Source organism: Oncorhynchus clarkii, chromosome 9 (assembly GCF_045791955.1).
Source record: "Oncorhynchus clarkii lewisi isolate Uvic-CL-2024 chromosome 9, UVic_Ocla_1.0, whole genome shotgun sequence".
Lineage (NCBI taxonomy): Eukaryota > Metazoa > Chordata > Actinopteri > Salmoniformes > Salmonidae > Oncorhynchus > Oncorhynchus clarkii.
This window is the reverse complement of record NC_092155.1, coordinates 69705684-69714713: the sequence shown is the minus strand read 5'-3', so window position 1 is coordinate 69714713 and position 9030 is coordinate 69705684.

Sequence of the window (9030 nt, the reverse complement as noted above, 5' to 3'; positions counted from 1 at the left end):
TGTGTATTGCTGGGATTGTTTTCAGATACAACTGCACTGTTACATACTACTGTACAGTTGGAGCTAGGACACAAGCATTTCGCTACACCCGCGATAACATCTGCGAAATATGTGTATGTTACCAATAAAATTTGATTTGATCAGTGGCAACAAATTATCAGTATCACCACACCTGTCAAATTTTGTCTGAGGTTGCAACAATACCCAAAGGGGGCGGGGCTTACTGAAGGGTCAAAATGACCAGTCCTTAATCAACATTTGGTTGTTCTTGTATTTCCACAACATTTCTTTAATAATAAACAAAACTATGGTTGGGTTAAGATCCTACCTGTTAATATGTGTTGCCATGTTTTTGTGAAGGTAACAACTGTAGGCAAATGCAATGGTAGAATTGAAGGCTACAGTTGAAGTCGGAAGTTTACATACACCTTAGCCAACTACATTTAAACTCAGTTTTTTCACAATTCCTGACATTTAATCCAAGTTAAAATTAGGTCAGTTAGGATCACCACTATATTTTAAGAATGTTAAATGTCAGAATAATGGAAGAGAGAATTAGTTATTTCAGATTTTAATTCTTCATCACATTCCCAGTGGGTCAGAAGTTTACATACACTCAATTAGTATTTGGTAACATTGCCTTTAAATTGTTTAACTTGGGTCAAACGGTTCGGGTAGCCTTCCACAAGCTTCCCACAATAAGTTGGGTGAATTTTGGCCCATTACTCCTGACAGAGCTGGTGTAACTGAGTCAGGTTTGTATGCCTCCTGTCGGCTCACACACGCCTTTTCAGTTCTGCCAACAAATGTTCTATGGGATTGAGGTCAGGGCCTTGTGATGTCCACTCCAATACTTTGACATTGTTGTCCTTAAGCCATTTTGCCACAACTTTGGAAGTATGCTTGAGATCATTGTCCATTTGGAAGACCTATTGCGACCAAGCTTTAACTTCCTGAGTGATGCCTTAAGATGTTGCTTCAATATATCCACATAATTCTCCTGCCTCATGATGCCATCTATTTTGTGAAGTGCACCAGTCCCTCCTGCAGCAAAGCACCCCCACAACATGATGCTGCCACCCCCGTGCTTCACAGTTGGGATGGTGTAGATCTCTGCAGCTGTAGATCTCTGCAGTTCATCCAGAGTGATCATGGGCCTCTTGGCTGCATCTCTGATCAGTCTTCTCCTTGTATGAGCTGAAAGTTTAGAGGGACGGCCAGGTCTTGGTAGATTTGCAGTGGTCTGATACTCCTTCCATTTCAATATTATCACTTGCACAGTGCTCCTTGGGATGTTTAAAGCTTGGGAAATCTTTTTGTATCCAAATCCGGCTTTAAACTTCTTCACAGCAGTATCTTGGACCTGCCTGGTGTGTTCCTTGTTCTTCATGATGCTCTCTGCGCTTTTAACGGACCTCTGAGACTATCACAGTGCAGGTGCATTTATACGGAGACTTGATTACACACAGGTGGATTGTATTTATCATCATTAGTCATTTAGGTCAACATTGGATCATTCAGAGATCCTCACTGAACTTCTGGAGAGAGTTTGCTGCACTGAAAGTAAAGGGGCTGAATAATTTTGCACGCCCAATTTTTCAGTTTTTGATTTGTTAAAAAAGTTTGAAATATCCAATAAATGTCGTTCCACTTCATGATTGTGTCCCACTTGTTGTTGATTCTTCACAAAAAAATACAGTTTTATATCTTTATGTTTGAAGCCTGAAATGTGGCAAAAGGTCGCAAAGTTCAAGGGGGCCGAATACTTTCGCAAGGCACTGTAGATACTTTTGTACCTGTTTCCAGCATCTTCAAAAGGTCCTTTGCTGTTGTTCTGGGATTGATTTGCACTTTTTGCACCAAAGTACATTCATCTCTAGGAGACAGAACGCGTCTCCTTCCTGAGCGGTATGATGGTTGCGTGGTCCCATGGTGTTTATAGTTGCATACTATTGTGTACCTTCAGGGGTTTGGAAATTGCTCCAAAGGATGAACAAGACTTGTGGAGGTCTACTAATTTTTTTCTGAGGTCTTGGCTGATTTCTTTAGATTTTTCTATGTTGTCAAGCAAAGAGGCACTGAGTTTGAAGGTAGGCCTTGAAATACCTCCACAGGTACACCTCCAATTGACTCAAATGATGTCAATTAGCCTATCAGAAGCTTCTGAAGCCATGACATCATTTTCTGAAATGTTCCAAGCTGTTTAAAGGCACAGTCAACTTAGTGTGTGTAAACTTCTGACCCACTGGAATTGTGAGGTGTATTAAGCTGTAAGCTAGGTGTATTAAGCTATAGGCTAGGTGTATTAAGCTATAAGCTAGGTGCATTAAGCTATATGCTAGGTGTATTAAGCTATAAGCTAGTTGTATTAAGCTATAGGCTAGGTGTATTAAGCTATAAGCTAGGTGTATTAAGCTATATGTTAGGTGTATTCAGCTATAAGCTAGGTGTATTAAGCTATAGACTAGGTGTATTAAGCTATAGGCTAGGTGTATTAAGCTATACACTAGGTGTATTAAGCTATGGCTAGGTGTATTAAGCTATAGGCTAGGTGTATTAAGCTATAAGCTAGGTGTATTAAGCTATATGCTAGGTGTATTAAGCTATAAACTAGGTGTATTAAGCTATAGGCTAGGTGTATTAAGCTATAGGCTAGGTGTATTAAGCTATAGGCTAGGTGTATTAAGCACACTACATGACCAAAAGTATGTGGATACCTGCTTGCCAACAAGCTCATTCCAAAATCATGGGCATTAATATGGAGTTGGTCCCCCGTTTGCTGCTATTACAGCCTCCACTCTTCTGGGAAGGCTTTCCACTAGATGTTGGAACATTGCTGCAGGGACTTGCTTCAATTCAGCCACAAGAGCATTAGTGAGGTCGGGCACTGATGTTGGGCGATTAGGCCTGGCTCGCAGTCGGTGTTCAAATTCATCCCAAAGGTGTTCGATGGGGTTGAGGTCAGAGTTCTGTGCAGGCTAATTCAAGTTCTTCCACACCAATCTCGACAAACCATTTCTGTATGGACCTCGCTTTGTGCACGGGGGCATTGTCATACTGAAACAGGAAAGGGCCTTCCCCAAACTGTTGCCACAAAGTTGGAAGCACAGAATTGAATAGAATGTCATTGTATGCTGTAGCATGAAGATTTCCCTTCACTGGAACCTAGCCAAACCATGAAAAACATCCCAGAGCATTATTCCTCCTCCACCAAACATTGCAGTTGGCACTATACATTGGGACAGGTAGCGTTCCCCTGGCATCCGCCAAAACCAGATTTGTCCGTCGGACTGCCAGATGGTGAAGCGTGATTCATCACTCCAGAGAATGTTCCACTGCTCCAGAGTCTAATGGTGGCGAGCTTTATACCACTCCAGCCGACTCTTTGGACATGGAAACCCATTTCATGAAGGTCCCTTCAAATAGTTCCGTGCTTCTGCACTCCCGTTCTGTGAGCTTGTGTGGCCTATCACTTTGCAGCTGAGCCGTTGTTGCTCCTAAACATTTCCACTTCACAATAACAGCACTTACAGTTGACCGGGGCAACTCTAGCAGGGCAGAAATTTGACCAACTGACTTGTTGGAAAGGTGGCATCCTATGACGGTGCCACGTGGAAAGTCACTGAGCTCTTCAATAAGGCCATTCTACTGCCAATGTTTGTCAATGGAGATCGCATGGCTGTGTGCTCGATTGTACACACCTGTCAGCAATGGGTGTGGCTGAAATAGACAAATCCACTAATTTGAAGAGGTGTCCACATACTTTTGTATATGTAGTGTAGATTGTCTCAACAGTTCTGTCTTGTTCTTGGCTCTATAACATATTCTTTACTTGGAAAATTGTCATTTGTTTTCTGCATGTCTGGCATTTGCACAGTATTTCTCCCATAGTTCTCATAGCAATGTTTTTGAATGCTGTTTTATGTTGTTGCTTTAATTTGTTTAGGGATGATGGCATTGCGTTACTAACATAACAATAGATGGACAATGATTTAATTGTATTTTTATTTTACTAGGCAAGTCAATTAAGAACAAATTCTTATTTACAATGACAGCCTACCAAAAGGCAAAAGGCCTCTTGCGGGGACGGGAGCTAAAAAACACACATCACGACAAGAGAGATATTACAACACTACATAAAGGGAGACCTAAGACAGCAACACAACATGGCAGCAACACATGACAACACAGCATGGTAGCAACACAACATGACAACAACAAGGTAGCAAACGATAACCTTTTTGTTTGTCCTCCACTGTCCTGTTGAGGACTTACATCTTTTATCTTATTCACATTACTGAGTCAGGGTGTTCATTTGCATGACCGGAAGTGATTGTAACACAGTGGCCTAATGACTGTTCTGAGGGGTGTAGTTCAAAGTAGGATCAAGGATTTAGCCAGCTAACTGTAATAAGCAACCAGAAATAACTATTGCTTTTCTGCTTCATTAAAAAAAAGCTAAACTTAGACATGTGCTTTAGTTAGTTGAATCAATGAGACCATGCCCATTTCAAGCTTATCTTTCTAAAAAATAAAAAGTTAACCCAGAAAATGGGTTCAAGTTAGCTGACTAGCTCCTTGACCCTCCTTTGTGTTATAGACCTCTGGTGTTTGTCTCTGTGTGATGCATGGAACTAACATTGACCTCCTGACAATCTGCTCTTACAAATAACCTCTTTATAAGGGATTTATATTCACAGATTTATCTCAAGTATTTCCTATTCGGGCCCCTTTGGCTTCGGCTGGAACTAAATCAAAGCAACATAGCTGACACATTAATTGAAAGCATCTGCCTGAGAAGTAGATGAACATGCACCTAACTGGCAACAGAAGGCTTTTACAGTAACCAAAACCAACTGTGATTTCCTAATTCAGCAATGTGTCTTTGATTGAATTTAGCCAGAAGCAGTACTCTATGTAGGGAATATGGTGCCATGTAGGTCGGCGTGTTTAGTTCTTCATCAGATGTCCTTTATTCCTGTCTCTTCCAGCTCTGCTTCACCATGGCACAGTGGATACAGATGAAACAGCTGATCGCTTATCTGGCCACACAGACCCTCAACCATCTCTATCCCCCCTCCTTCCCCTTGAGGTGCTACCTGGCCAACTGGATCGAAGACCAGAGATGGTATGAGACACGCAAGCATGCAAGAATACATGTAGGCACGCACTCAAGCAAGCACATACAATGTGAATTTGCACAAATAAAACTGGAAAAGTAGACGCACAAACAAAGTGGATGCACAAACACAAACACATCCCAATCATCTTTCTCTATCTCCCACCCTCTCTCTCTCTCCTCCCACCCCCATGACTCCCGCCCACTCTCCCACCCTCTCTCTCTCTCCTCCCTCCCACTCTCCCACTCTCCCACCCTCTCTCTCTCTCCTCCTTCCCACTCTCCCACTCTCCCACCCTCTCTCTCTCCTCCCTCCCACTCTCCCACCCTCTCTCTCTCTCCTCCCTCCCCCATGACTCCCGCCCATTCTCCCACCCTCTCTCTCTCTCCTCCCACCCCCATGACTCCCGCCCACTCTCCCACCCTCTCTCTCTCTCCTCACACCCCCATGACTCCCGCCCACTCTCCCACCCTCTCTCTCTCCTCCCTCCCCCATCCCTCCCTCCCACTCTCCCACCCTCTCTCTCTCTCCTCCCTCCCCCATCCCTCCCTCCCATTCTCCCACCCTCTCTCTCTCTCCTCCCTCTCTCTATCTATCTATCTATCTATCTATCTCTCTCTCTCTCTCGTTCTCTCTCTCTCTCTCTCTCTCATTCTCTCTCTCTTTCTCTTTCTCTTTCTCTTTCTCTCTCTCTCTCTCCCTCTCTCTCTCTCTCTCAATTATATCTCAATTTAAAGGCTTTATTGGCATGGGAAACATATGTTAACATTGCAAAAGCAAGTGAACTTGATAAAAGCAAATGTTAAATAAACAATACAACTTTGCAGTAAACATTGCACTTACAAAGTTCCAAAAGAATAAAATACATTACAGATTTCACATTATGTGCAAATAGTTCAAGTACAAAAGGGAAAATAAATAAACATTAATATGGGTTGTATTTACAATGGTGTTTGTTCTTCACTGGTTGCCATTTCAGCAGGTCACAAATCTTGCTGCTGTGATGTCACACTGTGGTATTTCACCCAATCAATGTAGGAGTTTATCAAAATTGAATTTGTTTTCGTATTCTTTGTGGGTCTGTGTAATCTGAGGGAAATATGTGCCTCTAATATGGTCATACATTTGGCGGAAGGTCAGGAAGTGCAAGTCCGTTTCCACCTCATTTTGTGGGCAGTGTGCACATAGCCTGTCTTCTCTTGAGAGCCAGGTCTGCCTACAGCGGCCTTTCTCAATAGCAAGGCTATGCTCACTGAGTCTAGCATTCTAGTTCGCTCTGTTTTTTTGTTCATTCTTTCCAATGTGTTAAGCAAATTCTCTTTTTGTTTTCTCATGATTTGGTTGGGACTAATTGTGTTGCTGTCCTGGGGCTGTACTGGGGCCTGTTTGTGTTTGTGAATTTTATGTTCCTTTTGATGGCATAGAAGGCCCCTCTTGCCTTGTCTCTCAGTTCGTTCACAGGTGTGTGTTAGTGACCTGTGGCGTTGATGTTTAGGCTGAGGTATGTATGTATAGTTCTTTGTGTGCTCAATGCCAACAGTGTCTAGATGGAATTTGTATGTGTGGTCCTGGCAACTGGACCATTTTTGGAACACCATTATTTTAGTCTTAATGAGATTTACTGTCAGGGCCCACGTCTGACAGAATCTGTGCAGAAGATCTAGCTGCTGTAGACCCTTCTTGGTTGGGGACAGAAACACCAGATCATCAGCAAACAGTAGACATTTGACTTTAGATTCTAGTAGGGTGATGCTGGGTGCTGCAGACTGTTCTAGTGCCCTCACCAATTTTCTCTTTCTCTCTCTTTTTCCCCTCCCTCCCTCCCTCCCTCCCTCCCTCCCTCCCTCCCTCCCTCCCTCCCTCCCTCCCTCCCTCCCTCCCTCCCTCCCTCCCTCCCTCCCTCCCTCCCTCCCTTTCTCCCAGACCACCCACCCCCTCTCTCTCTTCTCTCCCACATTCCCTCTCTCCCACCCTTCCTATCTCTCCCCCCACCCTCCCTCCAGGGAGGACGTTGACCCTGAGAAGGTAGACCAGGAGACACAGGCCCTGTCCCTGCTGGATCGGATCACAACCTGCCTACAGCATCTGGCCGGGCAGAACCCCAATGTGGTGGAGAGAATGAGGCAGCAGCACATCTCCAGGAACATGATAGGCTTCAGTACAGAAGGGATATAGTAGAGCCTAAAGGGATTCTAAAGCCTGTTGGTTCCTGTACAGTACGCTTACTGTAGGGCAGGGCCTACAGGGCCTAACCAGGACTGGTACAGGGCCTAACCAGGACTGGTACAGGGCCTAACCAGGACTGGTACAGGGCCTAACCAGGACTGGTACAGGGCCTAACCAGGACTGGTACAGGGCATAACCAGGGCTGGTACAGGGCCTAACCAGGACTGGTACAGGGCCTAACCAGGACTGGTACAGGGCCTAAACAGGACTGGTACAGGGCCAAACCAGGACTGGTACAGGACCTAACCAGGACTGGTACAGGGCCTAACCAGGACTGGTACAGGGCCTAACCAGGACTGTTACAGACTGTTAAACAGCCATCACTAACATTGAGTAAACCCATGTTTAAGATGGCCAAAGAAGAGTCTTTAAATAACTGTTTTTGTTCTGACTATTCCAGTCAGAATGTTGGCGTGTTGATCAATAAATAACACAGCCATTTTGGAACACACCTCCAGTAAGAGCACATGTGCCACCTTCCGGGAATATGGTATGTACTGCAACCAGGTTTTTACCACGTCTGTCAGGTTCCTGTAATGTCATAAACTCAGCAAAAAAAGAAACGTCCTGTCACTGTCAACTGCGTTTATTTTCAGCAAACTTAACATGTGTAAATATTTGTATGAACATAACAAGATTCAACAACTGAGACATAAACTGAACAAGTTCCACAGACATGTGACTAACAGAGATGGAATCATGTGTCCCTGAACAAAGGGGGGGTCAAAATCAAAAGTAACAGTCAGTATCTGATGTGGCCACCAGCTGCATTAACCATTGCAGTGCATCTCCTCCTCATGGACTGCACCAGATTTGCCAGTTCTTGCTGTGAGATGTTACCCCACTCTTCCACCAAGGCACCTGCAAGTTCACGGACATTTCTGGGGGGAATGGCCCTAGCCCTCACCCTCCGATTCAACAGGTTCCAGACGTGCTCAATAGGATTGAGATCCGGGCTCTTCGCTGGACATGGCAGAACACTGACATTCCTGTCTTGCAGGAAATCACGCACAGAACGAGTAGTATGGCTGGTGGCATTTTCATGCTGGAGGGTCATGTCAGGATGAGCCTGCAGGAAGGATACCACATGAGGGAGGAGGATGTCTTCAAAATCAAATCAAATCTAAATGTATTTGTCACGTGCGCCGAATACAACAGGTGTAGTAGACCTCCCTGTAACGCACAGCGATGAGATTGCCTGCAATAACAACAAGCTCAGTCCGATGGTGCTGTGACACACCGCCCCAGACCCTGATGGACCCTCCACCTCCAAATCGATCCCGCTCCAGAGTACAGGCCTCGGTGTAACGCTCATTCCGTTGACGATAAACGCGGATCCAACCATCACCCCTGGTGAGACAAAGCCGTGACTCGTCAGTGAAGAGCACTTTTTGCCAGTCCTGTCTGGTCCAGCGACAGTGGGTTTGTGCCCATAGGCGACATTGTTGCCGGTGATGTCTGGTGAGGACCTGTCTTACAACAGGCCTACAAGCCCTCAGTCCAGTATCTCTCAGCCTATTGCGGACAGTCTGAGCACTGATGCTTCTACACCTGCATTGCTTGCTGTTTGGGGTTTTAGGCTGGGTTTCTGTACAGCACTTTGAGATATCAGCTGATGTACGAAGGGCTATATAAATACATTTGATTTGATTTGATTTGATTTGATGGAGGGATTGTGCGTTTC